This window comes from Drosophila biarmipes, chromosome 3L (genome assembly GCF_025231255.1).
Source record: "Drosophila biarmipes strain raj3 chromosome 3L, RU_DBia_V1.1, whole genome shotgun sequence".
Taxonomy (NCBI): Eukaryota; Metazoa; Arthropoda; class Insecta; order Diptera; family Drosophilidae; genus Drosophila; species Drosophila biarmipes.
The window spans coordinates 27,572,724-27,594,494 of NC_066613.1; the positions used below are offsets into that span (position 1 = coordinate 27,572,724).

The window sequence follows — 21,771 nt, forward strand, 5'->3', positions numbered from 1 at the left end:
AAACATCATTTCGGAACAAAATGCACTCGAAAAATAATGCTAGCTGGAAATAAGTTTAAATGCTTTAATCTGAACGAATGGAGATTTATTTTAAGAACGTCAAAATAAGTTATATACCTCATATTTTGAGTACCTTATGTGCCTAAATATACACGGTCTCTCAATTGTTCAATTCGTTTATTTAAATATTTTATACTTATTATTTACTAATTCATAGATATGTTAATTATTTCATATCAAGATTTCAATCAAGATTTTAACGTAACCCCTGGCTCGATGGAAAATGTCTACAGCTGGTCGAAATGGGAAATGAAAACACCTGCAAATTGCAAAACATCGAGTGGAATTCGTCAGGGAGGTGGGCTCGGGCCTCCGGCCGAGACACATCCTCCCACACGACCGCGAGGCAGTAAGTCAGGGCCGGGTGGGAAAAGGCAACCCTCGCAGCTGGCAGGAAGCCCTGTCCTCGAGGGGTGGGGGCTCTGGCAGGGGCTGGCGCTCCCCCACGCGACACCTCCCACACAAAGCCATAAGCCAGCTGGCTGGTAGAGCCGGCTCATGAATACATTTGAACTCGTTAACTCCGACACACCCCAACATTTGTGTTTGGGGGTAGTTCGGGCCGGACTCTGAGTCCTCGCCCGGGACTCACTCATCCATCTCGACCCCTGTGCCCCTGCCGCCGCCTCTGTCCTGGCTTTGCACGTGCACAATTTCGAGTTCATCAAAAGGAATTTGCTTTTGGGGAGCGTCCTCGTCTGACATTTATTAGAATTCTTTCGTTTCCGCAGCGCTGGGGCGCCGGGGGGAAAACTGATGGGGGAGGGGCGTGGAAAATTCAGCTTCGAAAGCTTTTAGCCAGAAATAAAGTTTTCCTCCGCAGGAACACTGAGAAAAATTAGTTCAGCTTTTATGAAAAATACTTTTAAAGAGTTCCGGAAACAGGCTGGAAAACGTTTTTATTAGTATTTTAAATTCGTTTATTTTGTGACCTTTAAAAAAATTACTTCTTTAGGTAAATATACATTTTTATATTTACTGTTAAAGCCAAGTTTTTTGAGCCAAGTTTTGTTGACTGCACTTAGCCACTTGGCTTCGGTTTGTTGGCTCTAATGTTGGTTGACTGCCATTAAAGTTGGTTTGTTCTCGCTTCAGCTGGCTGGAAAGAAGTGGTTGGGGAGCTTGAATCCGTATCGTATCTGTGGCGGATTCGGATGCCTTAAAGCTATTTGCAGGGCTCTGAAATCGGAGCTGGAACACGCCACGCATTTTGACTTTTGCAGCTGCGAAAACTGGGGAATGAGTTGCACGGAATTCGAATGAGTCCCATGTCAAAGAATTTACCATAGGGAAGTCAACAAAAGGAAAAAAGTGGATGGCTATTTAAAACAATTTACTGACTGTAATGATTCAACTCAAGAGCAAGTGTAACAAGGTACAATTTTTTAAATCTTTAAGCTAACCTAGAACACATCCTAACTTCACTTTATTGAAGAGTCCCAGAATAACCCTAATGAAGCTACCATTTGTTCCCTGTTTATCTTGCTAATTTCGGAACAGATATCAGCTCGTAAGCCACCCCTCTCGTGTTTGTCCACTAATTTCATGTACTATTCCCTCGACTAATTTCGCTCCCAAAACAAATCAAGCAAGGCAAACCGGACTCGGGCAGTTTCGTTTTAGTAGGGGGACAAATTAAAATTACTTATTAACATTTGGCAACTGGAGCAAACAAACTTGGGTAAACATGCGGGGCAACCAGTTGTGTTGTGTGCCGAGCCCTTCGTCAAAAAATTCGACATTTGTTCGAGCACAAAGACAAACAATCCGAGCCAAGAGGATTAGGACCACCGATTGCGACTGCTGAGCACTTGTTATTCCAATTTAATTAAGTTAATTGCTAGGATTTCGTGTCATTGGGCGATGGGCTTCGATCCGTTCCCGGGTTCTCAGGGGTTGATCGGGGATTTTCTAGCCCAAAAGCCTCGAAATCGATGGCACCTTTCACGCATTTGCCGTTCTCGAGGCGCAACCCCCGAAACAATGGGACCGAAATGTGCACAGACTTGCGTGCGAATTGGCAAATATACTGGCAAATGTTCTGAAAAAACAGCGCGGCCGAGGAACACTTTTTCGCACATTTGTTTTGTAATTTCCGCATTTCAGCAGGCATTTGTCTCTGCAAATATTTGCCATTTCAATGGGAAGTCTGTGCGGATTGCGGTGCTGTTTCTCTGTTCTGTTCCTCCGATCAGAGCCAGAGTCCCTTCACTTAAGTGGGCGCGACAGTTGTTCGATGGGCAGCGGCAGCTGCATCCGAGTGTTCCCACTAATTGCACTATGCAAATGAGTGATTTTTCACCGCTTTCGCCCTGAAAGACCAGCAAGCAGATGGCTCTATAAACTAAATGGGAATTGGGGGTATTAGCAGCCCATTATGAGAAGGTGATGTAAGCTGGGAGTACTTTTGGGGGCCCTGAAGGTTTGAACTCTTAAGAGTTCAGAATAAATATGCACTTCTTTTTCATATTTTTCTTTAAAAACAAAGGTAGATATAGCAAGCACAAAAGAACCTTTTAACATGACATACAGTACATAAAATAAAAGAGTGTTTTGTGGCACAATCAGAGTCAAAGCCCCGAAAAACTCCCCGAAGTGCGGTTCACTGCGGCTAAGTGCAATCGGAGGTCCTGGCCATGGGGGATGAGACTTTATAACTTAATCAAGGCAGCCGTCGCTAATGGCACATATGGGGATTGGGACTGGGATTGCCCGGGTATAGATTGGTACTGCTGTGGTTCGGTTCGGTCTTCCGATGTCATCAGACCGCCCCTTTTGCGGCTGCAACTTGCGGCACAAACATTTGACCAGCAAAAAGCGCAAATGCTGCAATCGCTTCGCTTTTTGGGGTGGCTTTCCGAGTCCTCTGGGGGTTCGTTCTCCCCGAGAGTTAGTTGGCGTCGGAAGTCAGGCATAAATGCGTTACGGACTATCAATCTTGATTAGACGTGATTTCTGCTCTTCGAGCACAAGGCACAAAGCATTAAAATTAACAGCCGACATCCCATGAAGTGGATGACAACAAAAGATGGGCACGTGTCTGAGAAGATCTATAGATGGCTTTTGGCTTTTAGGGAAATTTGTTCTGAGCAGATTTAACGACGTCTACGGTTACATGACTCAGGCTGCGGAGCGGAAAAGCCAACAACTTTGGAAAATGAAAACATAAAAATGTCCGGCTGCAGCGATTTTCTCATTATTTTGCACCGTTTTGTGGCAATTTCAATAAACAATAAATCCCTACCGTGTGCGGCCCCAAAACCAGCCAGCATTGTTTGACTATATATTTCGCTTGCCCGATCTGGCCACAATTTATAGCAATTTTCACGTGAATCGAATGGACCGAGCAAGGCGCAGGCGCCTGCCGACAAGAGCGACAACAAGCCAGCTGGGATCGCCATGGATCGGCTCGGATTGGGCTAGGCTGGGGTTGGGTTTTACAGTCAAAGAAATACCAGGGACCCTACTCGTATATACCAAATGTTTTGATTACCTGATGAGGAGGCAATTGATATAAAGATATTAAGTAGTCTCTAGAAAGCAGCTTAAACCGCATCCTGAAGAATTCGAGTATTAAGTTGATATTGTAATTCTTTTGAATACTTTCAGTTTATACTGGAATTAAATATATATATCTCAAAAACCATAAATTAATATTTTAAGATAGATATATAGATGTATAGATATATAGATATATAGATATATAGATATATAGATATATAGATATATAGATATATAGATATATAGATATATAGATATATAGATATATAGATATATAGATATATAGATATATAGATATATAGATATATAGATATATAGATATATAGATATATAGATATATAGATATATAGATATATAGATATATAGATATATAGATATATAGATATATAGATATATAGATATATAGATATATAGATATATAGATATATAGATATATAGATATATAGATATATAGATATATAGATATATAGATATATAGATATATAGATATATAGATATATAGATATATAGATATATAGATATATAGATATATAGATATATAGATATATAGATATATAGATATATAGATATATAGATATATAGATATATAGATATATAGATATATAGATATATAGATATATAGATATATAGATATATAGATATATAGATATATAGATATATAGATATATAGATATATAGATATATAGATATATAGATATATAGATATATAGATATATAGATATATAGATATATAGATATATAGATATAAAGATACATAGATGTATAGATATATATATATACGTAGGTATATACAGATGTATAGATATAAAGTATCTAAACATAAGGTTTATACTGACATTTTTCGATTTCTTTCCGTTAATACTGGAAATACAAAACCCAATTGATGCCAAAAGTACTTTATTTTGTAAATACTATTTTTAACAGGTAATGTGCGGACCGTATCCCGGAGAGTAGGGGCCACGGAGTCTGCCGGCGCGGCTGTCGTCAGGGCGTATGAGTGATGCGAATGGAGTGGCAGTTGGCCGCGCTGCTCTGGACTGGTTGGAGGGGCGAACTGTGTGGCTTACTGGCCACGGCTGTTGCCTGTTGGCCAGCGAACATAATCGTAAACAAATAAAATTATTGCTGCCGATCATGCACACAAATTTATGCACACACGGGAACGGGAACCATCATTCCCATCTCCCCCTGCCTTTTGCCCGTTTTGCACTAATTTTCCAGGCGAAAACGGAAAATGGCAAACCTCTTGGCACGAGGTGTTGCCGCAAGCTGTGTGTGTGAAATATGCAACAACAGCGTGAAAAAACATGAAGGCAGTGGCCCAAGACTCGCTTGGTTTTTCATGAAAAGCCGCTCGCACACACAGCGGGAAGTGCATTTTCGCGTGCGGCGGCGCTTGGACAAGGAACACAACGACTGGCCAGCACATCTGGCTGAAAAGCTGAAAAAACTGAAAACTGGCGGCCAAATGTTGCGAGACCACATAATACAGGTAGTCAGTCAGTCAGCGCCGGCCAGTGATGAGGTGTTAGTTAATGCTAATGCACAGTGGTCCGAGGTCGGTGGGATGTGGGTGGAGCGGGCACTAATTAAATTATTAATATAGTAATTGGGATACAGTATGGCCAAGTGCTGGCGGACATTTCTACAGTTAACTGGTTTTATAAGCATTTATGTACATATTTTACCAATAAGATAATGAATTTTGGATAGGAAAGGGGTAAAATTAATGGTTAGTAAGACTATAGAACGGAAAATATTCCCATTTATCTAACCAACTGTTTATGTACAGACTGGGCACTATTTTAGCCACAATTTAACCACATTTATGATGATCACTACATCGTTTTGGGAGCTTCTCTACCCGAAAGCCGTGCCGGGGACGCTAATTCAAGACGTCGCCGTGGCTAATGAAGACTTGAGCATGACGGGCTGATAAAGATCACACGCGAGGCCACACTTCTCCGGTGGGTCTTCATTCTTTCTCTCATACTGTCATCACTGGCATCATTATTGGCTCTTATGGGGGGTGCTGGTTAGGCGCTATATGCGGATTATAAACACGAATTAATACAATTTTTTTTAAATATATATTTATTTATTTATTTGGGCGAACTACTTTGTTATGTTACAAATGGGTGAGTTGGAACTGTGGATTTTTACAGCGCCACGAAAGTAAAGGGCTTGAGTGGCACAGTCACTGGGTTTCCTGCTCTATTTCTATGCCCAAGGGTTGGTGCTGCACCCTCTTCAGGATCAACGGCCGTATCAATGGCATTTGTTTGACTTGTTTTCGTTGCCCCTGTTGTTGCCGGGCTTTGTTGTTGCTGGCTTTTAGCATAATTAAACGACACATGCCGCAAATGCACTTCTACGGCATTCAAGTCCTCGTTTCAGCGGCGTCATCATCATTCGACACGGCATCCATATGTTCTATTAGTTCCCGGCCAAGGTCCCATCCCAGCCCATCCCCTCGCCAGCACACCAATTTCGTCACTCACAAATTACTCCGTATGGCTGGAAATTCGTGGCGGACATAAGGTTTCATTTCGAGGTCCCACACACTCGCTCCTCGTTTTAATTTAATGCAAATGAGTCCAGCTGACGGATTAGTTTTCCCCACGCCCCGCCCTCCGAGGCCCCAACCATTTTCCCAGTTGATGGATTGCAATGGAAATTCGGTTTCGGCGCTTTTTATATTCAATTTAATCATGCAGGTGCAGGGTGGTTGGATGTAATGATTAAATGGGTCTGTAATTAACGATGGCCCGGCATGAATATCAAATATTATTTCAATATAGCGACTCACAGAAACACCTGACCCATCGCATGCATCGAGATAAAGCAGATCTGCCTCGTTGCATGGGGCGATTAATGGCCCAACCCCGACAGTACTACTACTATAATTGTGGAGGAGAAATTTATGTGTCGATGTGCTGGCCCAGAGCCAGAAAACCATCTACGAGACAGTCTCCTCAGCCTGTTGTTAATTATTTTATTACATGTGATTGTAATGAACCAAAGACAGCGGAATACAAATTCGTTTGTCATTTGCTAGTGCTACGTTGTTTTCGATCTTACCACTTTAAAGAGGTTAAAATTGTTTTTTCAGTTCACAGAATTGTGTTTTCGAAAACTGTTTTTAAATTTCTAACTTGTTTTGGGCAAAACAGGAAAAGTACTGGCCCGAAAGTGGAAAACAATACCCTTAATAAAATTTCCAATAAATTGGCATTAACAACTCAAAAATTTTATTTTTGACCCAATTTTGCAAAAAAAGACGATGCTACCCCTTGTTAAAAATTGAAAATCTGGTAAAATTTTAATTGTTTAGAATCGGACAGATTTAGCTGTCCAAAACAGTGCGTCTTTTTAATTTCGGGCCATTTTTGACCAAGTTACACCAAAAAAGCTGAAACCAAAGTATCGATTTTTGGCTAAAAAACAAAAGTGTTCATTTTTCACCCAAAAAAATCAGTATTTTGTGCGAAACAAGAAAAGTAATGGTCAAAAAGTAGAATGTTATACCTTGTTGAACTCGTAATAAAATTTCCAATCAAGTGGCATTCACACCTTAAAAATTTTATTTTTGACCCATTTTCGCAAAAAAAAGACGATGCTACCCCTTGTAAAAAATTGAAAATTTGCTAAAATTTTAATTTTTTGGAATCAGACAGAAAATGACTGCGTTGGATTGTCTAACTTTTTAGCTGTCCAAAACAGTGCGTCTTTTTAATTTCGGCCCATTTTTGACCAAGTTACACCCAAAAAGGTGAAAGCAAAATGTCGATCTTAGGCCAAAAAACAAAAGTGCTAATTTTTCACTCAAAAAAATCAGTATTTTGTGCGAAACAAGAAAAGTAATGGTCAAAAAGTAGAGTGTTATACCTTGTTTAACTCGTAATAAAATTTCCAATCAAGTGGCATTCACACCTTAAAAATTTTATTTTTGACCCATTTTCGCAAAAAAAGACGATGCTACCCCTTGTAAAAAATTGAAAATTTTCTAAAATTTTAATTGTTTGGAATCGAACAGAAAATGACTGCGTTCAGTTGTCTATCTTTTTAGCTGTCCAAAACAGTGCGTCTTTTTAATTTCGGCCCATTTTTGACCAAGTTACACCCAAAAAGGTGAAAGCAAAATGTCGATCTTAGGCCAAAAAACAAAAGTGCTAATTTTTCATCCAATAAAATCAGTATTTTGGGCGAAACAAGAAAAGTAATGGTCGATTATACCTTGTTGAACTCGTATTTCAATTTCCAATGAAATGGCATTTACACCTTAAAAATTTATTTTTGACCCATTTTCGCAAAAAAAGACGATGCTACCCCTTGTAAAAAATTGAAAATTTTCTAAAATTTTAATTGTTTGGAATCGAACAGAAAATGACTGCGTTCAGTTGTCTATCTTTTTAGCTGTCCAAAACAGTGCGTCTTTTTAATTTCGGCCCATTTTTGACCAAGTTACACCCAAAAAGGTGAAAGCAAAATGTCGATCTTAGGCCAAAAAACAAAAGTGCTAATTTTTCATCCAATAAAATCAGTATTTTGGGCGAAACAAGAAAAGTAATGGTCGATTATACCTTGTTGAACTCGTATTTCAATTTCCAATGAAATGGCATTTACACCTTAAAAATTTTATTTTTGACCCATTTTCGCAAAAAAAGACGATGCTACCCCTTGTAAAAAATTGAAAATTTTCTAAAATTGTAATTGTTTGGAATCGAACAGAAAATTACTGCGTTCAGTTGTGTATCTTTTTAGCTGTCCAAAACAGTGCATCTTTTTTATTTCGGGCTATTTTTGACCAAGTTACACCAAAAAAGGTGAAAGCAAAATGTCGATCTTAGGCCAAAAAACAAAAGTGCTAATTTTTCACTCAAAAAAATCAGTATTTTGTGCGAAACAAGAAAAGTAATGGTCAAAAAGTAGAATGTTATACCTTGTTGAACTCGTAATAAAATTTCCAATCAAGTGGCATTCACACCTTAAAAATTTTATTTTTGACCCATTTTCGCAAAAAAAAGACGATGCTACCCCTTGTAAAAAATTGAAAATTTTCTAAAATTTTAATTGTTTGGAATCGAACAGAAAATGACTGCGTTCAGTTGTCTATCTTTTTAGCTGTCCAAAACAGTGCATCTTTTTTATTTCGGGCTATTTTTGACCAAGTTACACCAAAAAAGGTGAAAGCAAAATGTCGATCTTAGGCCAAAAAACAAAAGTGCTAATTTTTCACTCAAAAAAATCAGTATTTTGTGCGAAACAAGAAAAGTAATGGTCAAAAAGTAGAATGTTATACCTTGTTGAACTCGTAATAAAATTTCCAATCAAGTGGCATTCACACCTTAAAAATTTTATTTTTGACCCATTTTCGCAAAAAAAAGACGATGCTACCCCTTGTAAAAAATTGAAAATTTTCTAAAATTTTAATTGTTTGGAATCGAACAGAAAATGACTGCGTTCAGTTGTCTATCTTTTTAGCTGTCCAAAACAGTGCATCTTTTTTATTTCGGGCTATTTTTGACCAAGTTACACCAAAAAAGGTGAAAGCAAAATGTCGATCTTAGGCCAAAAAACAAAAGTGCTAATTTTTCACTCAAAAAAATCAGTATTTTGTGCGAAACAAGAAAAGTAATGGTCAAAAAGTAGAATGTTATACCTTGTTGAACTCGTATTTAAATTTCCAATAAAATGGCATTCACACCTTAAAAATTTTATTTTTGACCCATTTTCGAAAAAAATACGATGCAACCCCTTGTAAAATATTGAAAATCTGGTAAAATTTTACTTGTTTAGAATCGGAAAGAAAATGACTATTCTTACTGAAATGAATTGTTTTACTTTTTAGCTGTCAAAAACAGCGCGTACTTTATCCAAATATGTTAAAAATACTCGTATACATTCCATACAGTTTTTATTACTTTCCTTAAACCTTAAACCTTAATCATTTCTTAAAAACAAATTATTTCGCACAACCACGTGTGGTCCTTGGGTGTTTTGCACACATGCCTGTACACATTTCACACCTAATTATGAAATGCATGCGTGTAAAAATGTGGGCATCCCTGCCACCTCGATGCTAGAAAAACGGAAAGATGTTTTCGCAATTTTTCGGTCATAGTCATAAAAATGCAAATTGAAGACGGCGCTGGCTCAAAGAGGGAAACTGAACATTCAGGGAGAAATGAAGAAAACAATTAAAATATTTGCAAGGCGTGTTACATCGCCGTTGGCTTTTAATGATGTTTTATTGTCTGTTTCGAGACGAGGACTCGCGACGGACGATGGTCGCGATGTGATCATGATCGCAGCACGATGATGATGGTTTTCAACTAAATAATTGAATGCAGCTGGTTGGCGGTTGTCGCATTAAATTTAGGTGTCTTGTCGCCTGGCGTCTGCATCGCGTCGCCTCGCAATTGGAGGCTGAGCCAACGACCGCGACAAGTGACAAACCGACTGAGTGACTGGCGGACGGACGGCATGACTGGATGACTGACTGACTGACTGACTGACGGAATGACTGGGCGCCTGAGTGACTGACTGTCTGAGGGGCCAGTCGCGACGATAATAAATGAAGCGATTGCAAGTGTAACAGAACAATGACAGCAACAATTGCGGTGTTTGGCATTTGCCAACAGCAGCAGCCACGAAGCAGCAGCCGCAAGCGCCAGACAAAGGTCTATTAATAATCAGTTTTTGGTTCAAACGCAGCACAGTGGTTGGCTTCTGTGGAAAGCCCTCAAATTGTATTTTTAAAAATATTTACATCGATTTATTGAGCATTATTATGGACCCAAACTCAGATTCTGTCCATTAATTAGTAGTAGTAGTAGTAAAAAAAGCATTATAAATTTCCATATTTTTTTATAGCCGATTAAAAAATAAAGATACATTAAGATTAGGCATTTTCCCCAATAAAAATTGTCTACTAATATACAAGATAATATTCAAAATTAAGCCTAATCAAATGACAACATAAGTAGGTATTACAACTTATCTGCTAATACACCCCTTTGTTACCACGTAAGTCTGTGTTGATGATTTAAAATCAATTATTCAGGCTAAAAAGCAGACTCGTAATTGATATGTCAATTTCATTAGGAAACCATCCGGCAGTGACCCACTGTGACCCGCTGCCATTGGCAGGCAAAAACAGCGACGATGACGACGACGACAACGGCAACAACTGGCAACTAACGATCGACAACTGCTGCGACGACCGTCCAACTTTGACTCCGAAACTCCGAGGGGAAAAGCGGGGGAAAATCGGAGGAAAATCAGAGGCAGACAGGCCGGCAAATGCGTCGCGTTGGCTTTTCCAAAAATAAAAGCCAAACTAATGAGCCGGCAACATGCAATGCAGCAACAGCAGCAACTGCAACGCACGTGCAGCAAACGGCAGATATCGAAAACCGAGAGGAAAATCCGAAAAAAACAGTCAAAACAAATAATGGATGGCCGCTTGCAATTGTTGGTGCTGATTGACGGCAACGGCGACAAAAATCAGCATCTGATTGACAACTCAATTGTGGTGCGTACGAATCGAGACTTAATTGATTTCCCGGGCATTTCCCGATCTCCTTCCCCGACCCCTATGATTTATGGCCGCAAATGTGGCGCGGAAAACTTTCAAGTCCGAAATAGACGAACATGCATCTTCAACTTAATTTCCCGTCGGTATGCCACTCGCTTGGCTTAAAAACTCCCATTTGTCATCGCGTATGTGCGTCCACACACACAGTATGGCCGAAGATCGATCCGATCGAAGAACTGCAGACGCGGGCGCGTGTCTATTTTGACTGTCAAAATTGTTTTGCGGCTGTTCCCGCTGACACTATTATGTTTGACTTTCTGTCTCTATCCATTTGGACGGCTCCGCAGACTTTCGATGGGGATCACGTCGTTGTTTAATGTGTTCCTAAGGATTTCGATTTAAAACTTGGGACTTAGCTGGCGGACAAATCGCTCGACTCGAGCGTTTGACCTCTGATTGCCGGGGAAGATCATCGGGGGAACTCCCTGAGTTTCCAGGGAGTATCTTCGGCAATTTTGGCAAGCAAATTGTACCACTTTTACAATAAACCCCTTTAAAAATTATTGTTTAACTTATTTTGTATATTTTAGAACCCACCTTCATTGCCAAGAGCTTAACTGCAACATTGTGTCAAAAGTAAACCACATAGCTATCTTTTCCCGCTTTTTCCCTCCACAAAGTATCTCAAATCTTTACTGCCCAAGATTAGTTCTACAGAACACATATGTCTTAGCCTTGTTTACCCAAGTCATTCTGTTTGACTTTCCACTACATGTACTACATTTTCCAGCACTCAGAAACGGCAGCAAAACAGCGATAGAAACAGGCCCAACATCTTGCCAATAAATAAGCATAATTTCTGACAAAACACTCCCGGGGTAACAAGATCCGAGACGAGGGGGTAACGTTGCAAGACTTTCCCAGTCTTTTCCCCACTAAATGAAATATAAGTGCATTGGCAAACAATAATAGCAGCAGCAACCGCCGGTTTGCATACACCTGCGAAAGGCTGCCGACATTTCATCCGCCCCGTGGCCCCTGCGAAACCCCTCCTCGAATCCGATCGGAGCAGGTGTTTGCCTCCACTTGCCGACTGGCTGGCTGCATAATGAATTCATGGGCCTCCCGAGAGACCGTTCCCGTGGTCTCCCATCAAACCCCCTTCGGACCATCCGATCCATTGTGCACCCCACATGCATAAAAGTTTCATTCATCTAGCACGCAGTGCCATCTTTCGTGCACGCGGAAAAATTACTATTCGATAAGCAGTATTGTTACTTATATTCTTTTTAACAGAATAATATTTTTTTGATAAGTTTTGGTAGGTGAGTTGTACTAGGAAAGGCACTGGATATTACTCTACAGTTCGTTATAAGGCATTTGAGATCGTTTTGGGGGTACCTACACCCACCAGATGCATCCAGCTATTTAATAAATACATCTAACGGATTAGTAGTAAATTTCATAAATTTATACCTTAAAAATTGAATTAAGTTGTGAGACGAAATGTTAAAAGGTGTTTAAGGTGTATCTTCCTCTGCTCATATAGAGTGCCTTGTCTCCCAGTGCCCCACCTCTCTTGCACCTTGTCGATTCGCATTGGCATATTCAATCAGCGCCTGGCCAACATCTAAACAGGTGCAATTCTCTTCGGCGGTTTCTAATTATTTTTAGTCGGGCTTTTATGACTTTTCACTGGCACTAAGGCGGTCCGTTGCCGATCGCTGGCTACCTCCGTTGGTTCATAAATTTCATTACGTTTTTATTGCACAATTTTGCATGTTGTTTATAAACAAATGCATTCATTGCATTGCCGCTAGTGTGATTGAGCGGGGTCCAGAAAGGCTGGGGCCACAATGGCCGGGCAAACAAATGAAATTATCGGCAAATGCCATTAAATTCGCCATAGTGCACCTGCACTGCATCAAAGTGCAATAATAATTATAAAAACAAAACTCGCACTGCAAGTGGGTGCATAAAATTAAACTCGAGTTAAAAACTAATTAAATGAATTGGGCGCCATTCGGGGGAGTCACTTGAGGCCTTTGGAATGCAGAAAAAGTGTTTTCATACGAACAAACTAAAAGTTGTTCAACTGTTGGTCATTGCTTTTACGATATTTGCCCAGGCTAACTAACCATTAACGTGCGGATTGATTTATTTGACACTTAACGGTCCAAAATGATAGCGTATTTAAGGACCCATTGTAGCAAAGTTGGTGTAAGATTTAATGGGTTTGCTTTGCACTGTGCAACATTTTATGATGGCCTAATCTCTTTCCTGCAAATTAAAAATTGTAATTGCTCAATCAAAAGAAACATAATCGTATTTCAGTTTTCATGTCGGTTTCAAAACAGTTATCAAGAGTTTAATACATATTGCATGCGCTGTTTACTCGAGAAACCTGTAAGCTCACAGCTGAAAATCCACCGATGTTCATTATGTGATATACGATTGTAGTTAAAATAATTATTAAATTGATTTTTTCGCTATGTCTGCGGGTCGTGTAAACAAATTTGAAACCTTCCTGAACCCATTTTCCTTTTAAATCTCTCGAGTGCCTCTTAATTTCCGGGCATTTTGCAGCCAGCGACAAGGAGAGCAAACATTTTGCCACTTTAACGTTCGTATTAAGCGACAACATTAATTAACTTGCAATTTAGCATAAATACATCATCGCTCAGTCGAGTGGCAAGTTGCAAGTTGCTGGTTGCTGGTTGCAGGTTGCTTGCCTGTTGCATGCTGCATGTGGCTGCCGCTGCTGAGCTGCCTGCATTTTCACCTGGAAAACGGGTATGAAAAGTGCTCCAGTTTAACTTGGTGCACGTTTTCGACAGGCCGCATTTTCGGGGGGAGGTGGGGAAAGCGGCGACTGGGATTGCGACTGGGAGCTGGTCAGCGGCAGCGGGCTTGTACGTGTACGTCTGCATGGCATGGGCCACCTGTTGCACTCGAGTGCCGAGCTTGCTGTTAGTCAGCCGCTGGGAAATACCAGTTGGCTGGCTGACTCGGTTTTCTCGGATCACAGCACTCCGTGGGTAGGACCATGGGCCCCAGTTCGACTCTGAGTCGACGAGGTGTTGCGCAGACGCCGTGGGCCGTCGATGTTACAGTTACCGATGTGCAGATGGACGCAGAAATGCACGGCAAGAAATACATTAGCACGAAGGGAGGATATTGTAAAGAAATGTCTCAATATTCCATCTTATAAGTTGCATTGCAAATCATTTAATTAAGTAACTCATACATTGTTGGACCTTGCTTGACAGTTAAGTAAAGTTCTGTTAAGCTTGTTGTGCCTTATAAAACCCAACACATTGTTGACTATAAAAATATAGTCTCGCCTATTATCATCATCTTCTAGTAGCGCAAAGTTAATGTTGAAATCCCTAGTTTTACTTGCCGTGCTCCCACCGAATGATGCGGTCGGGATGGCGATGCAGATGCCGTGCTGCATGCAGATTGGCTTCGATAAGGTGCAGCTCCAACCCATCCCCATCCCCATCCCCACTCCCTTCCCGATCCCCGGAGCCGCCATCTAATGGCCTTTCTTTTTGACGTCGTGGCTGTCTAATTGCGGGGCGTTGTTCCTCCGCGCCGAGGAGTTGCTCTCAGCGCTTTTGTTTTTGTCTGCATTGTGGCTGTTTTGTTTTGGGCAATTTGTCTAAATGACACTAACTAATTGCCAGACTAACGCCCCATAAATGGGCGAAAAAGCAGCCAGGTGGGATTGGTATCGGGAGTGGGCCTGGGACAGGTGAGAGAAGGAGGGACAATGGGGGCTACTTTCACCTGGTTCGCGGAGTCTGAGGTTTGGGGTCACTCTAGGGGTCTCAACTCATCCATGAAGCGGCGTTTCGAGGGCAATGCGTGGGTCCCCTTCTATTTTCCCCAGATGAAAAGCCTATGGCCCAGAATTTAAATACAGAAATTCATGGGGGTATTGCTTTCTTGTTTATTCGCTTATGTTTGCCATAAATTATCGCACGGAATATTTGTGCACACATTGTTATATTTTATTATGAGCATTTTACTTTGTTCTCTTGGAAATTCTTGGGGCATTTTGTGAATTTCGTGGCCGCGCGCAGCTGCTGTCGATGTGTCTTTTATTTTTTTACTCTTCAAATTGGTGTGCATCAGCATCTCTTGGTTATTTAAAAACTTTAAGTGTCAATTGTTGTGACAAGTCGAAAAAGCGTGAAAATATTGCGAATGAACGCGACGGCGGGAATGTCGGACGGACGAGGGCCGCAGGTGCGTATGAGTAACATTGAGAAGGCGGCCGAACGAAACTAGTTGAGCGTAGTTGGCCAAATGGGATCCACAGTCGTCCGTGGCTAACGCGAAAGCCAGCTGAAGTCGCTGCCACTTGACAGGCCGAACGGTAAAACTCGGGTCGAGGTTTGAAGAACAGTCGGCGACATAAGTGAGGTGCTCCAAATACCTTGCAGTTGAAAATGATTCTTTTGTGTGGGGTGAGGACTTGTGTTTGAAATGAAACTTAATATCGTTTATTAAATATTATTTTCTTTAAATAAATAATCGATCTAAATGATATAAATATATAAGTCTGTAATGAAGGTGCTGAAAGGCATGCAATAAAAAATAAAATGTCCTGTTTCAAAGTAAAAAGGACTTTCGGTTTAACTGGTAACAGCAGGCTCTTCTGAAATCTGGGATACTCACCTCATTTCCCCGGCTCGCTTAGGCTGTGCCCACTGTGACATTGCTGGGAGTGCTCGCCATAAATCTGCCGGCCATTTAGTGTCCATCATTTCGTCCGGTTAGTCATCGTCACCGGTGGCAGGCAAATGAATTGCCGCCGGCCATTTTTTCTTCATTTTGAGCCAGCCGCACTCGCTCGCTGTAAATTTGTCAACTTTCGGTTCGGTGTCTCGAATCGGACCGCTATGGATCGGTTTTGTATCTTACGGATCTGGCGAGGTGGTGCCTGTGCACCTGCACCTGCTGTGCTCATTTCACGAAGCTGCCGTTTTTCTGCTGCCATTAGCAGCGGCGGCCGCTAATGGGCGCCCAGTACCGCCCCACCAGCAACAACACCTCGCACGGCAGCAACATGTGGCGCACAGCTGCAACACATCAGCGGCAGGGTTGTCAGAGTTGCCACCCACTGCTGCGGGCGATCTTGTGCGACTTTCAGTGTGTCATCAGGCGTTTCCCTTCACCAAAAGGTTGGGGACGTCAGGCCGAAGCTTCAATGCCCTTGATTGAGTATATTAAAAACCTAGAAAGGATTGATCATTTTCTAAGATCATAGCCCAAGATACACTCGATCTATTTTAACAAGACTATAATGTTTTATATAATTTGTATCTTACCAAATCAGAAGGGTATGCCCATATATTGTAGTAGCTTCAGATAAAAGTCAGATACTACTATACTATTTAATTTAAATATATTGCATTCAACTGTGCAAAACGAACTCATCCTACTGATAAACTATTTCTAATATCAAAAAGGTAGGAGGGTATCTTAGTTTAAACATGTGTTCCTCAGATATTTGTAATACCCTCTAAGATAGTACGAAAAAAGAAATAAAATACGGACCGCCGGCCTGTCATTTTCCGTCTCTGCACCTGTTTGAAGGCATTTCGCTTTTATTGATTGCAGCCCCTGAATCTGAATCCGAAAACGAATCTCTGCCTCCTTACCTTTAGGAGCGAGTATCTGCATCTGCATGTGTATCTTTTTTTCAGCACTCGCAGTGTGCAGTTTGCAGTTGCGGTCATTGAGCCGCTGATTTGTGGCGTTTCTAAATTGTTTTTCATGTTTCGACGGCAGCTGCATAATATCTGCACTTTATTGACAGCAACGCCAATTTGATTTAGATACCACTCAGCGCGTTTTTTTCTCAGTGTGAGCGTGTCGCGAATGCGTAGATTGTTGGGCAATTAAATGAGTGGCTGAGCTTGCCACACCAAAAAGGAATTTCTTGAATGGATTTAACTATATGTATACTTCAGGATTAATCAACAAATACTTTTACTATGTGTTAAGATGGTAATATTTGTTATTACTAAGAGATTATCATAAAAATCATGTTTTTAAATACAGAGTTTGAAGTCTTATAATACCCGCAACACTCATTTAGTGATAACAATAGACTAGACGCACCGGGTCAAATAATCATGTACATAGATAAGAAATTAAAAGAAGCTCGATTTGTTTCATTGTATTCGAATTAATGAATCAATACCTTCATATTTCTATTCGAAATCATGCAAGTACTATTTATAGTAAAGCAACATGTCTTTTTCTTGCTTAGTATCAATTCCATTTAAGCTAAAGAGTTTCTTAATTTGCATGATTGGCCTACTTCCTGTTTTGTGCAACACAAGCATTAACATTTGTATCAATAAAATGCTTTTGGACAAATATATTCCATCCTTGAATTAAATGGTGGGTCTTGATCTGTCGGCGTTGATTCACTTCCCCTTTTTTTCATCTCTAACTTAAAAGATAAACCTTTTTTTATAGAATGAAGTGCATAGACGTACTGCTAATAACAATACCCATAACTTAGTACTAAGTATTGTTTTTTTAATACAAATATTCAGATATCAGTATATACTTTTGCGGACTCCCCATTTCCATGCGACCCCAGTTTCGCCCGGATACCGGGTGCAATTACACGCCATCGCATCATTAAATTATCCGCCGACTTGTGTGAGTGTTTTGGGGGACTTGTGGAGCACATAGGGGCGCACTCATTGCCATGACTACGAATACTATAAATACACTGCTGAAATTCAAGTGCAAAGCAAATGGGACTTGGGGACGGCGCTTTATCGGAGTGATGCGAGTGTACCCGGGCGACGGCGACGCCGACCGAGGCGGCGGAAGCGTCGCTGATAGCTGATAAAGCCCTCGTCCGGCCAAAAATACTATAAAACCCTACCTATAATACGTATAACGCCAAATGCCGAGTGCAACAGGGGCGCTACTGGAACGGGGCGTGACCACCTGCGGAACCACCTGTTCAGTGGTGCGATTTGCGATTTGTGCGATGTGCGCTTCGAACTGTTGTATTGTGTATTGCCAATGACGAACGCTCGCTAGGCACTCTTTTTGTTTGTGTGTTTAATTTGCTCAGGTGTTATGCACCTGATTTGCGCGCTATCGAGCGGCCAACGGCCACATAGAGATAGAGTCGCATCTGGGAGAGAAAAGGTGAAGTGGCACACGGAGAGAAAATCCATAGCGATCCGGGACGATCAAAAACTAGGATGAATAGTTACAGATGAGACATGCTACAAACTGGGATCCCCAACCATAAATAATAAAAAATATACACCTCGATATAAAAAATATTTTAGTTTTATCTTACGATAGCGAAAGAGTGAATCCCCCTTCACACCACCCTATCTCTCATGTATTTAGGGAATTTTTCCAGTGCACTAACCGAGTTGTGGACCAGGTAATTACTTAACCCACCTCGTGGAGCTCTGTGGTTTGCGCATCAATTGCCATGTGAGGGGGAGTGGGATACAAAAGGCGGGGCAGTTACAAAATGGCAGTTCGTTTATATATTCAAGCTGGCAAGATACAGGAGATCCGCCGACAATTTATCTTTCCTGGAATTCGCTTAAGAAATACAAGTAATTTTTTACGGTCACTCCCGATGATAATTACTCAATTGTACTTTAATCTCAGTTGCGCTGAGTAGCCAGCGGGTTGATAAAAATCTGGGTGAAAGTGCTCGAGTGCCGTCGTAAATAATAAGTCACTTGTTTATTTTGCCCAATGGTTCTGGGTACATTGTAGTTGGTAATCCCTGAGCCAGAAAATGCCTATAAAAGCCAATTATTTAGTTGGACAAGCTGCCTTGTTATTAAATAATCATTTCTGAGGATGGTAAGCAACAAATGGTTGAAATATATTGTTAATCTAGGTTCTTAGTTCCTTGGTAAAAGTATTCAAAGGCATTTCCATGTCGTTTAAGTGGGTACTTTGAGCCCCTTTCTAAGCCAACCTACATGCCTTTCGATTTGAGTTCCAAAAGTTGGAGATTTATGGATCGGTGTAAATCCCGCTCTGACTCTTCGACTGGCTTACTGAAGGAATGAGTGAATGACTGACTGACTGACTGACTGAGTGACAGCCTTCGCCGCTGACTGCAACAACAGAAATGTTTACAAGCAATTCAATGCGATCGCTAATGGCACTGCCGCAGCGCTGTAACATTGTCGAATATTTGTTGGACATTTTCATTTTCGTTTCAGCGCATACACAATAAAATCTGAATAAATCTAAAACAGAGTTTAGAGGCTCTTTGCCAAATGTTAATGCGTCGAGCACGTCTTGGCCATTAAAGCGGAGAGCCCACATGACGTATGCGTTATGGCTGACTCTTTGCCTCTATTCAGCTTTTAGCTTGGTTTCTGGTTTCTGGCCAGCTCGCTTTCAGCCTCTCGCAGCGCACCCATTCAAATGAGTTTTGAGCCCGCGCACACCTGTTGTTTTGGCCATGGCAATAAGGTTTCTAAGCGCCTATGAATGCCGCATGTGTGTGCTGCCATTGTTCGTGCCGGAGATAACTCTCTAAATGTAGCCAGTTTTGCCTCCTCGCAGCTGACAGCATTTTCGGCCCGCCCTGCCCCTTTGATGATGACATAAAATGGAACAAATGGCCTATGAACGGCGCAAATTAAGGCAGTGCAAACAGAGATCCAATTGGAAAACAAAGCCCGCGCTGAAAACACAACATTTGTTGGGTCCCCCGACTCGCCTTATCGCCATCCACCCCGTTTATAGGTCTGGTCTGTCATCTGCCTCATATAGCGCGTGTTAAATTTATTCAAAACCTCTTGACTTCGGATTGCAGGATTCCACCCCTGTGAGCGTAGTGTGTCGATTCCAATGCGGTTGGTTCCTGTCCGCGCCAGCTGGCCAAGGGGTGTGTGTTCTTTCGAGTGTTTGAGTGAGTGTTCTGGAGTCTCGGAACCCCTATCCCTGCGATCCCTTTGTGAAGTGCCTTGCGACGGACTGATGTTATTATTACGTTTGTTTGCACATTTGTCGCCCCGAATTGGCGGACAAATTGCGGGGCGAGTTCATAAATTCTCGTGTTGCGACAATTAGATGAGTGCCACGCCCCCAGGCACCTGCCACACAAGCACCTGTTGCAAGGAGCTTCTTGATGAGCGAAGATCACCTTGGGTTCGCCTCAAATTGTAGCTGAAAATGATTGATAATCATGATTGATAATCACCTTGCAATAAATTGCTATCTCTTAACACCTGGCGACTCTGAAATCCCCGATAATTTCTAAATCTTCAAGGGGGAAAAACATAATGGACTATCTGGATAAGTGATGAGGCACAGTACTTGGGAAAACCACTCATCACCTGTAAGTACTACGATTTTGTAGTTGGCCAGGCTGGTAAGCTGGCCATCTGCTAATTAGTTAAGAACTCTATCAATATGAAGAATTTTATTCTAATCTATAAGCTCAGTAACCACCCACACCAACTGGAATAGATTCGTCAAAAATATGATGACGCCTTTGAACTGATATAACGTTAACGTCATTGCCTTAATCTTTCAGAGATTCATTAAATTTAAACTTCGATATCAGTTATTTTGTGCCCATAATTGCCTCAAAAAGTCCCCCTTTCATCCACTAGCCCCAAAATCACACTACTTCCGGTTACCCTCACGCATTTTGCACTCGCCACCGCGAAATCTCGACCCAAGCAGCCGGATCGGTTGGAGAGGCCATAAATTAATTAGAGCGACTATCGAAGAAGTAGTGGCGATTAGTGCAAAACACCTGTAGGCCGAAAAAGAGCAAAGCCCAAACCAGATCCGACTGCGAGCCCGTTTGGCCAGACGACAAGCGGCGCTGACGAAAAGCATATACAAATATACGTACAAGTGAGGAGATAAAAAACAGATTAGAAATTCAAATGATGACATGTCTGGGCCCCGGAACGTTCGCGCCCATTCTGATAGCAGTGCTTACACAAGAACACAGAACCGAGCCATGCGTGGCCCGGCCACCATGTGAATGGAGCGCAGATTGCCGGTGAGACACCTGTGGCCACTTAGGGGCCTCTTTTATGGCCGCAATCCTCCTTTCTGGGTGCAAAGCAATTCCACGTCCAATTTCAATACCAATTCCCGGCTCTTGGGCTCGTGGAGTGTGTGTAAACAGTATTTATCAGTTTGCACTCGGGCTCCACCACTTAAAATAGACCACGCCGACTCATTGGCACTGGCTGGGTGCAGACTGGGTGCCCTGGCACTCGTACCCATGTACCCACCGCACAACTCGCACTCGAGCACCTTGGCACCTCCGGATCACCTGGCTTATCGCACACACGCTACGCATTACGCCCGCGCAAAGCAAAAGCAGAAAGCAACGAGCAAAAGCAGAAAGCAGCGCCTTCTGATAAGCGAAACTGCTGCCAGATGGCCAGGCCAACCTGCTGCGGAGTGGGGTGGAGTGGGCCGAAGGCATCGCCTGCCATGGCGTAGTACACGGAGAACAAATTCGAAGTTGCTTTGAATCGGATGCAGAATTAGCTATCACACACTTTATTGTGTCAAAGGAAGTCAAGATTCGATACTGGTTGCATTTAATATAAATATGCATGTCATATATATAACAATTTAATATTAATTCTGGTTCCTTTACCTTCAGTATT

The 21,771-nt window shown here is 41.6% G+C and overlaps 1 pseudogene; it reads right to left on the reverse strand.

The window, feature by feature from the left end:
• Positions 1-231: 231 nt before the first annotated feature.
• LOC108027759 (uncharacterized) lies at positions 232-765 on the reverse strand (annotated as a pseudogene).
• Positions 766-21,771: the final 21,006 nt, after the last annotated feature.